The following is an 18,559-nucleotide window of genomic DNA, read 5'->3' on the forward strand; positions in this document are numbered from 1 at the left end:
CGGACGCCGGTACCGGACAGGCAAGGCAGTACCGGATCCGGGTCCCATGGCGGAGCGGATAGTTCAGGAGGCCATGGTGGAGCAGACAGTTCAGGTTGCCATGGCCGAGCTGCTAGCTCAGGAGGCCGGCTCGGCCACAGTTATATGCCCTCCCCCTCCCAAATTTTCTTGGGGAAAACTAGGAATCCTGGGGGGGCGCTCTGGAGGAGCAGGCACTTGAGGGCGCTCTGGATGGGATTCAGGGACTGTAGCCCTCCTTGGGCTAAACTCGGGAACAGGAGCCCTCCGTGGGTTAAACTCGGGAACAGGAGTCCTCCGTGGGCTATACTCGGGAACAGGAGCCCTCCGTGGGCTATACTCAGGCACAGCAAGGTGATTTCGAGGAGCTGACACTAGAGCGAACTCAGGGGCTGGAGCCGACACTGGAGCGGACTCAGGGGCTGGAACCGACACTGGAGCGGACTCAGGGGCTGGAGCCGACACTGGAGCGAGCTCTGGGGCTGGAGCCGACACTGGAATGCGCCTAGGGACCAGAACCAACTGCATTCTCCTCTTCAGATTCCCCTCTAGGCTCGGGGTTAAAGGCGCGGCTGGCGGGCTTGCCGTTGCGGTGACCAGCGGGCTTGGGTCAATGGTTGCCGGCGGGCTTGAGAGCCACGGCCGGCGGGCTTGACTTCTTAGCGGCCAGCAGCCTAGGGACCAGAACCAACTGCCTTCTCCTCCTCAGATTCCCCTCTAGGCTCGAGGTGAAAGGCGCGGCTGGCGGGCTTGCCGTTGCGGTGACCGGTGGGCTTGACTTCGTAGCAGCCAGCGGGCCTATCTTCGGAGCGGCCGGCGGGCTCGTCTTCGGAGCGGCGAAATGTGCGGTGGTTTCCACGCCGCGGGGGAAAAAATGGTAAACAAAAACTATTCAAAAAAGGCGGAAAACAAACATTGGGCAATAACGCATTACTTAGTAACGTGTTACTGTAATTTGATTAATTACTATTTTGAAAATTATAACGCGTTAAATTACTCCGTTACTAAAAAAGTAATCAAATTACAGTAACTGTAATTTGATTACTTTTTTAGTAATGGAGTAATTTAATGCGTTCACGCACTGTCGAGTCAAGTGCCAGTGGATTAGAGACCTGCTCCACAAGACCCGACGCAACAGAGTGCGGTGCGGGAGAATATGGGCAAGTGCTGGTGCGGGCGGGTAGACGTGTGTGTGCGGGATGCAGGAGAAGGATTCACAGGACTCCTGCAAAATAGAAATATCTAAACATAAAATATCTAAAACAAATAAATTGTTATACATCTATTGCACAAAAGCAACAAGAACTAATATAAAATATAAACGATTAGCAGGCGCAAGCATAGGCAGAGTTTCTATTTAGGCTATAACACGTGTTTGCAGCCTTGAGCAATGTTGATTTCTGGAACGCAGTGGCCAGTCAGGAGTGCAGTGCTGAAATTTGCGTGCTCACGAATCCTCGGTAGAGTCGATGGTCTTTACACTCTTCGGTCTGCACAAGAGGAGGCTTTCACACGACCGCAGCCGCGGTAAACTAAGCTTTTTATATTCATCTAACAAAACTCAAATTGAATTCAGCTGGACACACTTTCCTGTTTATCACAGCAAATGGCCAAGCAAAGCGCACGACACTGACAAGGTACGCGATACAGTACGAGACCAAACGCTATTTCAGCAATGATATTACGCAGCGCCTGAAAATAGTCCCCAGCACGCTCCCTGTGCAAGCAGGTGGTCACATTGGTACTTTTAAAAGGAGTAATCAGTAATTTGATTACATTTTCAGAGTAACTTGCCCATCACTGTCTCCGACTGGTGAAGTCGAACATCATTAGCGCCGGCGTGAATATCAATCTTACTGAATTTACGTTTAGCATTAGCCAGCACTTTTAAATTTGCCAAGATGTCTTGCGCTCTGGCTCCCGGTAAACATTGGACTAAGAAAACGGCAATAGACGCGAATGGAAACACGAATGAGAAGCTAACCGCTAACGAATGCTAACGCGCTGCACTTGCTGTTTTAGAATAAAAGCGAATGATCAAATTAATCAGATTAGTTTGAAAGATAATATCAGAAATATGGTGGGAATTAAGTTATATTTTATCACTTTAAAGAACAGAGAGTGATAGTAAGATCAAGATTCAACAGAAAAGCAAAGCTACACGGAGCTGCAATCACAAACCACTCAGCAGCACGGTACACAGCAGTGATTGTTTTGTTCAATCTCATCAAGGAAATTACTCGCTCTGCATCAGCATTGGAGTGTGGCAGGACAAATTTAGCAGTGGTGGAGAGTATCTCAAACCTGCGGGTTGCAACCCTATCTCACAATGAATTCATACTAATCCGTACCAATTAACCAAGTGGCTAAATCGTACGATATCGTAAGAGCTTGGTCATACCAAATGGTACAATTTGATCATTGCATTTAGAACAAGCCCATCAAGACAAATTCGTACTAATTCACACAACTTAATTCAGTGGTTAAAGCGTACTATATCGTACGATTTGTTTTTGGTATTCAATAAGCATGACCCAACTCTCTATAGGAAAACATCGCAATATTTTCCTGCAGTTTACACGTGCCACATCTCGGTAAGTGGACTATCACACTGTGTAAGTCATCTCCACTACTATTTTTTGTTGAAAAAAGAGATATATTGCTAGCTAGGGTAATTAAACATTAATGTTAGCTTGCACATAACGTTATAGAGATCTTCAATCAGTTTATCATATTCCTATTGGTGGAATTAATGGAAGTAGTAACCACCACTGTACTTCTACTGCTATTTAGTAGTTACAGCACAATAACAGCAACCCTTACTGTGCTTTACTATAGTTACTGTGGTTCTACTGTTGTATTTTGTAGCGAAAACACAAACAGTTATCACAATAACTGTAGTTCTACCTTGTTGTGTATGGTAAAAACAGTTATCACAACACTTACCATGCTGTTAAATCCTTTTATGTAAATGCAAAAATTGCAACGTAATTCAGTATTTTTTTTCTGTCTTGCAGTTACTTCAGATCCCAAACTACTCACTCTTCCATCTGTTCCATCTACTCTCCCAACAATTAATCCAACCCAATGGCTCTTTTAAGAAACTAACACACACACTCACATAACACACACAAACTAACACACACTCTGCAAAAGCTCTCATTCTCTCTCCGACACACAAACAAACAAACACTCTCTCTTATATAATTATAATAATTAATCATAATTATACTTTAGATTTTTGTCAATTTCTTTATGAATGTTGGGGCTGTGGTTGGAGTCAGACTCTGTTTCTTTCATTAGTTGAAGCACGAGTGTATTTAGAGGATGAGACATTGGCAAGAAGGGCTTTATATTGAATAGATTGAGTGTCAGATTGACTCAAGTGATGCCAGAATTGAACAGCTCTTTTTTGTATTTCAATGTGTAAGGGGTATAAGCCCAGTTCAGCCCTGCAGGCATTGCTAGAAGTGCCTCTGTTTACCCTTAGAATGTTTTTTTGCAAATTCCATTTGTGTTCTTTCTGTTAAACTTCTATCCCAATTTTCAAACTTTAATACTGGTCCCCAAATTTCACTCCCAAGTTAAATCACATGCCAAAACTGCATGTTTAGAAGATGATAAATGAACATGCTATAATAACTAGGGTTGGGTACCGAACTCGGTACTTTTAAGGGTACCGACCGAATTGCGTCGGTACTACTGATTACAGATTCATATTAAATCAATCTGTACCAAATCTTGTTACCTAAGAACACATCTGATCACGTACGTTACAGAGAGAGAAAGAGAGACCCTGTGACGTGAGGTCACCCCTGCAACTCGTTCAAACACAACACACAGCGCAAACTGAAATGTTCTGAAGTGTGGTTACATTTCTAGGGCCATATGGTTTCTGCGAAATAGCGGACGGGATCTCGGAGTTCATTCATAAAAACGTAATTTGCTCTATAGCGCGGAATGCCATGGAATTCGTACATTTTTTGGATGAATAAATCAAAAGTAGGTCTGTCACTTAATTGGAATCACGATATAGATTAGTGTCTGTGAATATTAAATCGCAAAAAGACAGTTTAAATATGAATCCTGCATGTTCCGCTTGCCTCGGTATATATGAATGGCAGAGACGCGGTTTTGTTTACATCACAGAACAGCAGCAGGAGTCTGATTTAATTTATCAAGTGAGGAGAGCTGACTGACAAGAGTGAGTTGAGAAAGACAAGACGATGGCAGAAGAAACGAAACGCAAAAGCACTTGTTTGGCAATATTTTGGATTTTGAAAAGCCTGCTGACTTTTGTCGTTTATCTAAGGTGATTTTGGAAGTTTTTTTTTAAAAATTCGTTTCTTATTTAATTGGTTCCACATTGTTTGCTGAATTTTACTTTATTTAAACTTTGTGTCATTTATTTATTTTATTTGACATCAAGGTGTATGTCGTGCCTCCAAGCTTTCTTACTCGTTTTGCTAATAAACGTTCTACGTTTCTTATTTATTTGGTTATATATTATACATGTTTACTTAGCCTATTTCCAGTTTTGTAGACCTATTTAAACTTTATGTAAGTTATTTGTTATTTTATATTAGGCATAGCCTGCCCTATAGCATGGTGTATTTGTATTTTTGGTTCCACAGTGTTTGCTGCTTTTTACTTTATTTAAACTTTGTGTATTTTATAGTGCTGTCAAACGGTTAATGGCATCCCAAATAAAAGTTTTTGTTTACATAATAAATATACACAGAACACACACATATGTTATGTATATATAAATACACACACATACAGTATATTTTGAAAATATTTACGTCTATATTTATATTCATATAATTTATATTATAAATAAATATATTTAATATATAAACAACATTTTTCTGAAATATATACATGCATGTGCATTTATATATACATAATAAATATACACAACACACATACATATATTATGTAAACACATATTTTTTTTTTTGGATGCGATATATCGCTTGACAGCACTAGTATTTTATCTATTTTATTTTACATCAAGGTGTATATGCCGTGCCTCCAAGCTTGCTTATTCGTTTAGCTAATAAACGTTCTATTTTTCTTATTTATTTGAATTTGAATTTGAATTGCACAGTGTTTGCTGATTTTCATTTTTGTATACCTACCTATTTAAACTTTGTGTAGCCCAAGTAATTTGTTATTTTATATTAGGCATATAGCATGGTTTATTTTTATCCATTTTGTTCATAAAAGTTCTATGAGTTTGGCGTTGTATTTTATTGTTGCTTGAATTGAATCGACAGCTAATTTGAAAGTGAAAGTAAAATGCGCACAGTGCTTTTACAAGCTATTTAAAAGAGAAGGAAAGCGAGGAAAAGAGGGAAAACTCAAACGAACTAACCTGTTTTGGGCTTATTTTTTCACTGAAATAAATGTTTTTGCTATTACACAGAGAGTAAAGTACTGAAAAAAGGTACCGTTGGGTACCGGCACCGAATTTCAGGTACCGATACCGGTAGTATTTTATTGTTGCTTGAATTGAATCGACAGCTAATTTGAAAGTGAAAGTAATATGCGCACAGTGCTTTTACAAGCTATTTAAAAGAGAAGGAAAGCGAGGAAAAGAGGGAAAACTCAAACGAACCACCGTTGGGTACCGGCACCGTTTCCGAATTTCAGGTACCGATACCATACCAGTTAAAATGTAAACGGTACCCAACCCTAATAATAACATGTCTAACTGATCTACTGACTACTGTAGGAAACTTTTTCCTTGTCGAAGCAGAAACCAGGAGATTCTTGGGTATCTTCAGCAGAGTTCTTTATTGAGAACGCTCTGTGTGGCGCTGCAGTCATCAAAAGTCTGACTATAGCTCAGCACAGTAGAGTTTATACCTTTCAAGGGGGAGGGATACATAGAGGTGGAGACAATCTAAACAAAGCATGCAAATGCAATACAGGAATCAGCCCGTTACCGGAATTTCTCCATTTTATCCGTTTTGTTCATAAAAGTTCTATGAGTTTGGCGTTGTATTTTGTTGTTGCTTGAATTTAATCGACAGCAAATTGCTGCTAATTTGAAAGTGAAAGTAATATGCGCACAGTGCTTTTACAAGCTATTTAAAAGAGAAGGAAAGCGAGGAAAAGAGGGAAAACTCAAACGAACCAACCTGTTTTGGGCTTATTTTTTCCGAATTTCAGGTACCGATACCATACCGGTTAAAATGTAAACGGTACCCAACCCTAATAATAACATGTCTAACTGATCTACTGACTACTTACCCGTTTCTGTGATGTGACGCTTGCGACTGACTGTCTTTACTGAGGTAGAGAGTTGTTCGTCTTCATTCTCTGAAGCGTCTGGAGATCACAACAGTACAAGTTAAACCACATGCCAAAACTGCATGTTTAGAAGCAAAAATGGTTTCTTACAATCATAACATACACATAATTTCTTTCTAAGCAAAGGTGATGCTGTAAATCAGTCAATGCATATCAAAACAGTTTTATATTTTGTCTAAAGCAGGGGTGCCCAGTCCAGGGGTCCGTTCTTTGAACCTTGTTTAATACATCTGAGATGATTTAACAGATGACAGATATTCTAATCGTGATAACTGATCTTTGGTTTGGTTCTTCAAACGAATTTGTGGATTTGATATAATATATATGTGGATAAAGTTGTCTGAGATTGCTGCACGTTCTTCTGTTCAGGGGAAAGGGCAGATATATAGATACTCGAAATGTTTGTAACCAAACAGCGCTGGGTCACCCTTGACTTCCGTTAGGGCTGGGCGATTTTACCCATTTTATAGATTAATTTGAATTTAATGTTTTGCCACGATTTAAGTTTTTTAGAAATCGAGGAATCGCGATTTTGAATAGAAATATTTCCAAACGTTACAATTAGACACTTTGACAATATGCCAATGAAAACAGTAAAGAGAAAAGAACGATCTAACCGCACGTGATTAACTGCTCTGTGAAGGACTGTAAATATATAGTTAGGCACCATTTACACAGAATGTGCTTCTGTGTTGACAGATGTGACGTGGGCAATGGAATAAGAAAACATGCAAGAAGACGGGAGTGAACTTCTTTTAACTTTAGTGCAGTGATTATAGACTGCCGTTTCATGCATGAGATGCTGCAAGAGATGTGAGAGCAACAGTCAAAGGCGTCCATGTTTACATAGAAAAACAATGGGAAAGCAGCGCAATCAAATAAAAAACCTGAAACTTCTACTGTATGTCTGATATTTGATATTTGCATCATGGTGACAGACTGAAAGCTGCTGATCATTGTTTTTACAGAAGGTTTATAGTTAATAATAGTCTACTGATGAATATGAATTACCTTAACTTTTGAGATTTTTTTTTAAAGCATTTTCCGCAACTTCCGTAGTATTTATTTTCCTATTTATTCAGTGGTGCCCCAAAACGGTTTGGTTACAAACATTCTTTAAAATACCTTACTTTGTGTTCCGCTAAACAAAGCAATTCATGCAGGTTTGGGACCACTTGAGGGTGAGTAAATGATAGCAGAATTTACATTTTTGGGTGAACTATCACTTCGAAGTTAAGATAGAGTAGAATACGTTTTACTCCAGGACTCTATGGTTGTGGATTGTTCCTTGCAGGATTTAAATCAGCAACCTATAGATTATCGCCTCTAAGCTAACCAATAGATCCCTTTAGTACTGACCTTCTTCTGTGGTCTGGCATTCATGCTCTTGCAGGCCTCTGGAAGCAGGGATGTACTGATGCTGTGACTTATCATGACCACACTTTGTATAAACTGATTCACCGCAGAGACAAATCAAACTGTCCTTCATAATGGTTTCTGTGATTTCATCTTGTCTCATACCTTGCAAGAGAGATGTAATACCAGCAGAGCACTTTGCTGGGGTTGGTATCAGACAGGCTGCAGCTGATCTCACTCGCTCACCTTTTGTTTTTGTTGCATCCCGCTGTCCCCTACATGTCTTAAGAGTGTTTCCATAGGTCTTTTTTCATGAAGAAGGCCAGGCAATCTGGGCAGGGAAGGAAATCAGAAATGTCTGCATCTGCAGCTGGTTGTCGCCATGTAACGATCTCGCCACGTCCAGTTTCCAAGACTTTTATGTTATGATAATAATTACCCTGGTTTCGAAGCTGTTCAAGAAGTTTGGGAAAACTCAAGGCTTTAGCAACTTCTGAATATCAAGATAGTGATACAGGTTTGAAACTACATGAGGGAGTATAAGACAAAAGTGAAAATATATTTAGCTGTTTGTGAATGTATGTATAATAATGTGTAATAAAAAAGACATCCAATGACCTGTTAAAATTGTATATTATAAACCAAAATGCCCTTAACTATGACTTACCTCTATACAAATTTCCTGGACAAAATCAGGGGTGTGGTTTTGTCCGTCTTGGTCCTCCTCATCCCTCTTCTGTCCGTCTTGCTGTGAAGTTTTCATCTGTAATCAATATGTTTTAAAGTTAACTCACACGTAACAGAAAACTAGCTAACACAAAGAAAACTAAACAGTCATTTCAAAAACAACACAATGTTTAAGTATTAAAGTTCTCTTCATCACAAGTGGTGTATGATTATTTTTTTCATATTCTTGTACAGTTTGTTAAGTGGTAAAGTTGTGCCAGATCCCATCTCATTAGTAAAAACAACTATAACAACAACACCTAGATCAGAGGCAGAGATATTTACTCCTAATAACCACTAACAACTCCTTTACTACTGATTTAATACTGTACATCATGAACAAGGTTAACAAGTTGTTAAAGCATAAATTAAACAATAACTAAGCACAATTAACAATTAAGCATAATTAAACAATATTAATTTCTTAATTACAGTGGGAGAAAGATTGAAAGATGAAGATTTCACCATTTGTATTCAGGTTATTCATATATTAGCAATATAAAAACTGCAATAAACTCTGAATAGTTTGCAAATGATTTCTAAGTACTTTATTACAGTACTGTATGCTTACTCTACAGCGTTCTGAAACGCTTCTACAGAGGAACATAAAGGCTGAGCTGCTCGAGTCTGAAACAAGCCGCAGCCGCTCCCCTCCCCCAGCGCTCTGCCTCGTGTGTCTCTTTAATCATCAAACTACACGGATGCCAATGTTAAATAAATCGAGAGTTTATATTTAATGTTTTAAAACATTACTTACTTCGTTTTTACACTGCTTTTCTTGTAGAATTGTTATACGTCACGCATACAGATTAAATATACAGTATACCGATTAAAAAGACTTATTTAAGAAGCGGGCGATTTAGGCAGTCAGCTATTCCACATTAAAATCATTCATTAAAACTAATCTATACAAAACATATCAATTGGTGCTTGGACCTCTCTCCCACCCCCTTATCGATACAAAAACGTGAACACTTAATTTAATAATGAAATAACACAGATACAAATGTTAAATAAATCGACAGTTCATAGTTAATGTTTTAAAACATGACTTACTTCGTCCTTTACACAGCTTCTCCAGTGTCTGTCCTCACAGATGCTGTGGTGTTCCCGCAGCCGCGTCAGTCTCCGGATCATTCGCTCCGACATTTGTAATAGAGTTGAGGGAAGACGTTGCCAACGCAGCGGATAGTTGTGGTTGTACAGTAAATGGAAGGATTTGGGTTAAGTTTGATGAGGCACAGAGTGTCATTCAACGAATCTTGCAGCAGTGGTCACGCTATGATTGTAGCTCCAAGCATTCTTGAACAACACCAGTTGTTGGATGTGAAGATATATTGGTGTGTCGCTAAGGACAGTCCGATGAAAACTTGCACATGATGGTTTAAGGTATGTAAAAGAAAATGTTTTAGATAGGCAGGTCGATCCTAATATAGATCTCTGAAGGAAACTGACTGTCTTTAGAAAATTTTCGATGTCAAAAGTGCGCATGCGCAGTAATGTTTGTTTATGTTGTTGCCTTTGAAACTGGCCATTTGTAAATGTAATGTTTTTGGCTTCTGGTGTCATCCACTTCCAGCTGTTTTTAGACGGTTTCAACAGCAACAACATAAACAAACGTTACTGCCAAGGGCTGTTCCGAAACTTTGTGCTAGGAAAGTGGGAAAGCTGCAGAGTATTAAAGACTTTTTCATACCCACAAACTTCTATCATGTTATCAAGGCTGTTAAAAATACCTCGGGATTCTGAGATGAAGAGGAGGTCTTCACAGTGCCATCTTTGGCATTAAAACTGGGGCACAACCTTTAAAAAATGGCAGATATTGCAGAATGTGAAGCAATGATTGCAGGAGAGGAAAATTATGTCCAAAATGTGAAAATGTTTAAGCATACGTATACCACAATGTGGAATGAATGTGTGTCAGCCTCAGCCTTGAAGGCGCTTAATGAAGCAAAATGGAACTCCCCAGAACTTCTCTTTTACTGAGGATGTTAAAAAAATGCACATGCATTTCAGCAATCAAACTAAACTGTACCAAGAAAAGCTGAAACTTGAGAAAAGTCAGAAGAACTGGTCAAATCTTGGCCAAGTAACTCTCTGTGAAGTAATTGTTTAATCGCAGGAGAGCAGAAGTTTCAAAAATGAGGTTGAATTCATATCTTCTCCGAAACACATCTGTCTTACATTCCGATGTCGCTGATGCTTTTTCTGAAGTTGAGCAGAAGCTCTGTCAGCATTTCCAACGCATCGAAATTAGAGGCAAGCGAGACAGAAAGGTGCCAATACTCCTGACCCCAAGGTGTGCTGGACTCCATGGAACTACTTGTAAAGAATCGTCAAACATGTGGCATACTGAATTAAATTTCTTTTTTTCCGCAAAGCCCATGATCGTGACATCATTCTACAAAGGCACGTATTGCATCAAGAAGGTTGCCCACCAGAGTGGAGCCAAACATCCAAAGACTGTCATCCACAAAGCTGCGGAAACAGATCACAACGCTATCTAAAGTGCTGAATCTGACAGATACTGAGTTGGACCAGTTGGCAGATTTTATGGGACATGATAAATAAGAGTCCATAGAAAGTTTTACCGGTTACAACTAGCAAAGATCAGCAAGGCCCTTGAACAGGGAAGAGTATCAGAATTCAAGGGGAAAAACCTTGATGAAATTAACCTTGAGCCTTATGGTAAGAACACATGACATAATTTTTGCTCTTATACATATTATATATTGTCACTATTTAGTTCAGTTACAAGGAACTCTTTTGTGCAACTTTATATGGTGCATGGAAACAAATGCTTTTCTACACTTTTCTGCAGAGAAAGTGAATGTAGGCAGTGATGTGTCTGAAAGTGGATGAAGAGAATGAGAGTGAGAAGCCACAGCCAAAAAAGCGATGTCAGTCCTCGTCAGCATCTACAGGTATGGCACTGTGGTCTGATGTGAATTCCTGCATTTACAAGTAACCTATTATGTGTGTTTTGGTTGGGTTTAATAATAGAGAATGATAAAGATTTAGATTTTGCTATTTGTATAATAAAAATCTCTGTGGCTGTCCCTGATATGTTCATTTGACCTAAAACAGGTTTGCAGCCCTCTGACTCACAAAGCAAGGAACTTGATCTCATTCTTACCCAAGCTGTGCCACAGAATGCCTAATGTTTACGCCTTTGCACATCTCTGACTACTGTTTCATTCAGTTCACTGTGAACTGTTCCTCTGTTCCACCACTACTGGTTTATTTCTACTGGTACAGGCCATGGTTATCTCTCGCCTTGACTACCACAATGCCCTTGTGTCTGCCTTTCTTAGTAGGCTGTGAATTCAGGTAATAGCGATTAACCTATTTTGCACGCACTCCACTCTAAACGCCATCTTCATTTCAGATTGAATTGACTTTATTAAAAGCAAAAGTTTTGTTTCTAAATTAAGTTAATAATTCCAACAAACGAAAATCCAAGTGTTTGGTGTGTAGGTAGGTTTATTAGTATTATATGAGTCAGTGTAAATGTAGAGTCAAAAGTTAAAAAAATATATTTTTGTTAAAGTTCCGCATACTGCTTCCATTAACAGACATAGCTTATTGATAGGCCTTTCTAGTTCACTTGTTTGAGTCTTCAGGTGCACACGACAAACAAAACCTTTAGAATCAGCCAACGTTTCTGTAATGTGTCCCAGGGGCCAAGAATTTCTAGCTGCTTCATAAACCACAATCGGCGTGGTTTATTCCACTTCTGGCATTGTTGCATTAAAGGGAGGTATTTTTTCACCCACCTTTTCCAAAACAAGTCAGCTAAGTATTGAACTTGTCTCCAGCGTCTTCGAATATACAAGTCTTCTTTCTTAATGTGAACCAAACCTTAAAAGTACATAAGAATAGAAACAATACCAAGTCCTTTAACATGGAAAACAATAGAAATGTAGTAACTAAATCTAAATTATAATTCCCCTGATAATTGTTTGATATCGGGCTCTGCGCTTTGACAGGCCTGCAGGACAGAGCCCATCTCTTCTCACATCTTCATGTTTTCATCCCAATTTTCCCAAAGCAAATGACAATGTAAATGGTTAGAAAATCTAGCCTAATTTAAAATTCATTCAACTTCATCCTACAACTTGTTAATTCGTTCCTGCAATTTATTAATTTGTTGCCGAGGTCCATGTTTCTTTTAATTTGTTCCCTAGATAACCCATGATTTAACAAAAATGGGGCAGTGAATTAAGTTGTAGGAAAAAGTTCTTAATTCATGGCCACGAAATCTTTCATTTCCTCCCTGCATGTTTAAGAGATGCAAAAACAGAGATTAAAAGTGAATGACAAGAAAATAAACCTGCCAAAATAGGGTGGGACGGTGAGGATTTGGGAAAAGAAACAATAAATATTACATTTGTGGAAATTCGTGACTCGCAAAACAGAAGCTGCGTATGGCTTAATTTAAATTTATGGGCTTGAACAGCATGAAAACAAAAAATCCAATGTAACATTTGCCTGCCAACCAATTATTTCTCTTATAAACAAAGCTTTGTCTTTGGCAGAGAAAGCTGCTTACATGACAAAGGCAAAGTCCTGATAGCACACATGCATCACAGTGACGTCTGTATGACATCTGCAAGACGTATTTTTAGAGTGTTTGCTCATCTGCAATTCGTCTATAAGATGTTTCCTATCAGATGTCAAATGGATGTTTAGAAGATGTCTTTAAGATGTTTATGATTCAGAATGTAAAACTGACATCTTATTGTTATCTTATCATGTTTGTACACAGCAGATGTTTTCCAGATGAAGCGATCTTTAACAGACATCTTGCAGACGTACTTGTGATATCTGGGAGGAGCTTATAATGCTATTTTATCCGACGCTGATATACAGAATTAACCTTATATCTAAGACATATATTGATTTCGGTTACTTAGTTCCCTTAACTTTATATCATGGCTTGTGTGATGCTGAGTTGTAATACTGGGGTTTCCCTCTGACGTCACACTCCAGGATTCCCCAACGATGCTTAACGGCCTCAGTGAACTAATACAGTGATATAAACAAGACCTCAGATCTCAGTATACACTTTACTGATGATACTGATCATTTGTGTAAGCGAATTTGTAAATTGAAATAAAATGGACTGAAAAATTGCCTGTCGAATATACATCGTATTTTTAAACAGATTGAATATTTTGGAAGTGAACACTGAAAGGTGAATATGAATGATTGTTTTTTTTTTCTTTATCAAAATGTGTGTGAAATTTTTTCAGTTTTGTCAGGCGAATATAAAACCTAAAACTAACTTTACAGTGCTAGAAAAGTGATTATAAAGAAAATGCAGAGTGTTGCGTTCTTCTGACCTCATCTGCTTGCCTGTATATAGTTTGCATCATCAGTAAGGTGTATACTGAGATCTGAGGTCTTGTTTATGTCACTCTATTAGTTCACTGAGGCACGTTAAGCATCGTTGGGGAATCCTGGAGTGTGACGTCAGAGGGAAACCCCAGTATTACAACTCAGCGTCACACAAGCCACGATATAAAGTTAAGGAAACTAAGCAACTAACATCAATATCTTAGATGTAATGTTAGTTCTATATATCAGCTTTGGGTAAAATAGCATTATAATCTCCTTTGGTAGAGAAAGCTGCTTACATGTAGCTTCACAGGGAAACGTTTGAGTAACAGCGATGCTGAATTAAACGTAAACACAGCTTTTGAGTCTTAATCAGCTTTTCCACAAATACATACTGGCCCTGATAATCATAAGTTCTATTTACCGCTTGCTCCATTTATGCAAATCAGTTTTTGTGAATGAATGACTTGCTTTGGTCTTCATCAACATCCGCTTGCGCCACCTGCTGGTGAGCGACTAACAGCAGATGCAGATCATCGTCGAATATCATACATCTTATTTTTAAACAGATTAAATATTTCGGAAGTGAACTCTGGAAGGTCAATATTTTTAATTGTGAAAATGTGTGTGAAATGTTTTGAATTGAAATATTCGCAGCTTAAATAAACACCTGTTAAATTTCAGACACTAAAAATGCAAACCCTGAAAATACAAGGCATGAAAATGCAAGCACTGTTAAAGCAATGCATTATATTTTTTCAGTTAGTGCAATTCAACATGCTTTTTTGTTTTAAAGACATTTGTCATTATTTTTCTTCCATACAAATTCGTCTTGACGGTTTGAATTGAAATATTCACAGCTTAAATAAACACCTGTTAAATTTCAGACACTAAAAATGCAAACCCTGCAAATACAAGGCATGAAAATGCAAGCACTGTTAAAGCAATGCATTATATTTTTTCAGTTAGTGCAATTCAACATGCTTTTTTGTTTTAAAGACATTTGTCATTATTTTTCTTCCATACAAATTCGTCTTGACGGGCTTGTTCTAAATGCAATGAACAAATCATACGATTTGGTACGACTCAGCTCGTATGATATTGTACGATTTAGCCACTTGGTTAATTCATACGGATTAGTATGAATTTGCTGTGAGATCGGGGGGGGGAGGTTGGAGGTCCTGTACCAACTGTACTGATCAAACAGGTGGTGGCCTGATGCATCAATGATGATGTTTTTAGCCCTACTGAGGTAGCGGAAGCAGGCAATGTTTTCCAGGGAGGGTAGTGAGCAGCCAGTGATCTTTGGGGCTGTGATAATTATTCTTCCATCCAAAGTATTGAAATGCAGTATGCCATGTATCAAGTATGAGTTTGTGGATATGCTTGGCCCTGGCAGCTTTTAGAGCCTGTCTATAGCTGGACATACTGTTTTTCCACGCAATTCTAAAAACTTCCAAGTTAGTTTTTTAGAGAAAGCTGGTTGATTATTGTGTCCAGATTAGCATTAAAATTGTTGACTCTGAAATAACATTCTGCGTTGGACAGGCGCTCATCTTCACACAACTCATCATAATGACGTTTCATTCTTCTGACTCTCACATTTTCAAAAGTTGTCTGACATCCCCATTTTTCTGCGAGCGTCTGTGCTGTCATCTTTGCCTGGTCAAAAGCTGCACGATACTCAGACAAGCTCTGAATGGCGTTGTCCAGCAATGTCACAGCCTTCTGTATGTCAGCGTTTGTAGCTTGAAGCATTGTAGAAACAGCATTCACACTCTCCAAAATTTTAGTCTGCAGAACCACTAGAAAAATGAAAGTGAATTTCTCCATTTTTTTCTTTATCCCTGCTGCTTCATCACGCTCGTCCTTCTTATCACTTGTCAGAGATATTTTTGTCAGTGCTTTCATTACGTCCATGTATCTGTACCGTATGGCAACAATGGATTCATATCTAGAGGACCAGCGGGTGGGACAAAGTCGCTTCAGTGTTACACCCGAGTGAACTGAGGGCTCTGTGGAGTCAATGCCACTGAGCATGGCCCACCTTTTAATACTGTGCCCAAAAAACACATACACATGTTCGATGGTGTCATAGAACTGTGCCACTTCTGGAATGTTTTTTACTGCATCATTCAGCACTAGGTTCAGGTTATGTGCCGCACAGTGTACATAAGTTGCAAGTGGCTCTTTTTCCCTGATTCTGGCCTGCACTCCTGCATAGACGCCGCTCATATTGGCCGCTCCGTCGTATCCCTGCCCACGACATTTAGACATATCAAGGCCATTTTTTGTAATGCTGTCGAGGATTTTGTGTTCCAGTTCACTTGCAGATGTGTCTGAAGCTTTTCTCGGATTTGAGAAAACGTCTGTTACTTTGATATCGATAGCTATGTCTCATTTTGGATAGAGGGGCTGAGGTATTTAATTGAACCCTTGGGCCTTTTGATCAGATCTTGCAGCACAGGGTCATAGGTTGCCAGCAGCTCAATAATGGCAAGGAAATTCCCACTGTTTGGCTGTCCCAAAATGTCTCTGTGTCCCCGGAACGCTAGGTTGCACGAAGCGAGTGTGAGTGTCACATTCACAATGCGCTCCAGCACCTGTCTCCAAAAAAGCGCCGCATCACGCATGTCCCTCTCCGACTGCGCATCAATGGTGCCATTAAGTTTCCACTGTTCATACACCACACAGGCTTGAACATGAAACTGAGAGGACTCGTGTAGTTCAGTTTTTTCAGACAAATGCCCCCAATCTCTGACTCCCTTTACCCATGCATTACTGTAGTGCGGTGAACTGCGGTCGCCAAATAGCCAGCAGGGTTCACAGTACGCACAATCCAATCTGGGGGAATAGCAAAGCCAGCTGCGTGATAGTTTAATGCCGGCTTTTGTTTTTTTGTAATAAAACACCTCTGAAAATCAACGGTTCTGCTGATTTCTGGGGAAGGGACTAGGTTTACAAGACCCTGTAGTAATGATGTAACGTTTTATAGTAGGATCTAAGATGTTTTCATCAAAATATCCCCTATCTGTGGGGTAAGGCAGACGTGGTTGTGGCTGGTGCTCCTGCTCTATTTCTGTCTCACTGTCACTAACTGGCATCACCTCAGCTTGGTCCGTATCATCACTGTTAGTCCTGGCTTCTGTCCTCTCAGGTGTTGCACCTGACCTGTCTGGTTCTGACTTTTTGCTCTGCTGCTCTGTCTCTGACTGGTTGAAACAGATAATGAATTATTTATAATTTTCATATTTTCAAAGGCTGGAAATAGCCCTCATCTACAAGGCTATTAATTAACTGACAACAATATTTCATAGGCTAACTAGCAACCTGGTAAAGACATTATAATAATTACAGAGCTGCCAACTCTCACGCACGCATTCAGCGAGAGACTCACGCATTTGACACAGCAATGTAGCCAATCACAGACATATGTGTTGATTTCTTGAACACCTGTGACTGGCCATCGCGTTCACTCGCACTGCCGGATTTTTTTCATTGGGGGGGGATTGTGTATGTAATGGTAAAGTGATTATATTTCGTTTCATTTTTAATAAAGTTAATTTAGAAAAACGTTTGGAGCATTTTTTGTTCATTAAATGTAAGGTTTTTTTGTAAGTAGCGGCCAGCGGCAGACAGTGAGCTGATCTTAGCCTATGTTTGATCAATTTAGCCTTCTCAAATCATCACGACTTGCCTAAAATAAAATCTATAGATATAAAACAGTTCAAGCATATCACAATGTTAGTTTAAATGTTTAAACGATATAAATGTGCGCTGTTAGGCGCATATCTAATCGTTTGTGTGTAGAGTGGAAGCTGAAGGCACTTTGCAGCACATGGAGGCGCCAGCGCGATCATTAACTTGCATTTTTTTCTTGATAGTGGAAACAACTTAAAATATGCCGTAATTTTTGCTCCTAAAGGTAAGAGTAATACATTGGGAAATGTAAAGGGTCTTCTTTTATTTGTGTGCACTCACAATATCAACAAAACGTTGTGCTTGTATAAAATAAATAGGAAAACAGAGGATGCGCTTGCCGTCTCGTCTCGAACAGGAGGCTTCACAATGATGAACCGAAACTCAACAAATTGAGTCACAGATATGATAAATATATCTACAGAAAGCTTTAAATTACTACTTTAAAACAAAATAATTCAAATCGAAAACAAAAACTCTTTCATTATGTAATCCGTAAAGATGCATTTCTCTCTAAAGGCACGTCCAATGAGGAGATGGCGAGTCATTTTTTCATCACCATCTAAACTATAAAAATGAAAATAAAAGCCTTAAACAGGCCCGATTATATTTTTTTCAGATTTTTATGTTGCTCTGCTCTGAAAACCTTAAAATGTAAAGGATTTGCTGCAACGCAATTTTGTCTTATATGTGAATTATTTATTGGCCTATTTTTTTTAATCCATGCAGCAAATGCTTTAAAAACAGCTTTAAAAATTACTTTATTGCATTCCAGATTATTTTAATGAATGTTACACTAAAATTTTACAGGTAGCTTGAATGTAAAACATTGTCATGAATTCGTTGTATTCCCATTTGTAAAATAGACTACAAATTAATTGTTGTAGTCTAACCCGATCTCATGAAAGTGTGTATAGCACGATTTTCTGTTTCTATTTGGCGTAATGTTTATACGCAGAAATTGACTTTGGCGTGCAAAAGACTGATAAATTCATAATTAATGGCATGGCTGGTTCAGTCGACAGAAATACGGGACACACAGGCCTATAATAACTGCTGAAATGTTTGCAGGGCAAATCTCAGGTCAGTCTGAGCGCTC

At 39.0% G+C, this 18,559-nt stretch overlaps 1 pseudogene; it reads left to right on the forward strand.

Moving 5' to 3' along the window:
* Positions 1–10,218: 10,218 nt before the first annotated feature.
* On the forward strand, positions 10,219–11,339 carry LOC107663581 (uncharacterized; annotated as a pseudogene).
* The last annotated feature ends 7,220 nt before the right edge of the window (positions 11,340–18,559 follow it).

Source organism: Sinocyclocheilus anshuiensis, unplaced genomic scaffold (assembly GCF_001515605.1).
Source record: "Sinocyclocheilus anshuiensis isolate Anshui unplaced genomic scaffold, SAMN03320099.WGS_v1.1 scaffold127, whole genome shotgun sequence".
Classification (NCBI taxonomy): Eukaryota; Metazoa; Chordata; class Actinopteri; order Cypriniformes; family Cyprinidae; genus Sinocyclocheilus; species Sinocyclocheilus anshuiensis.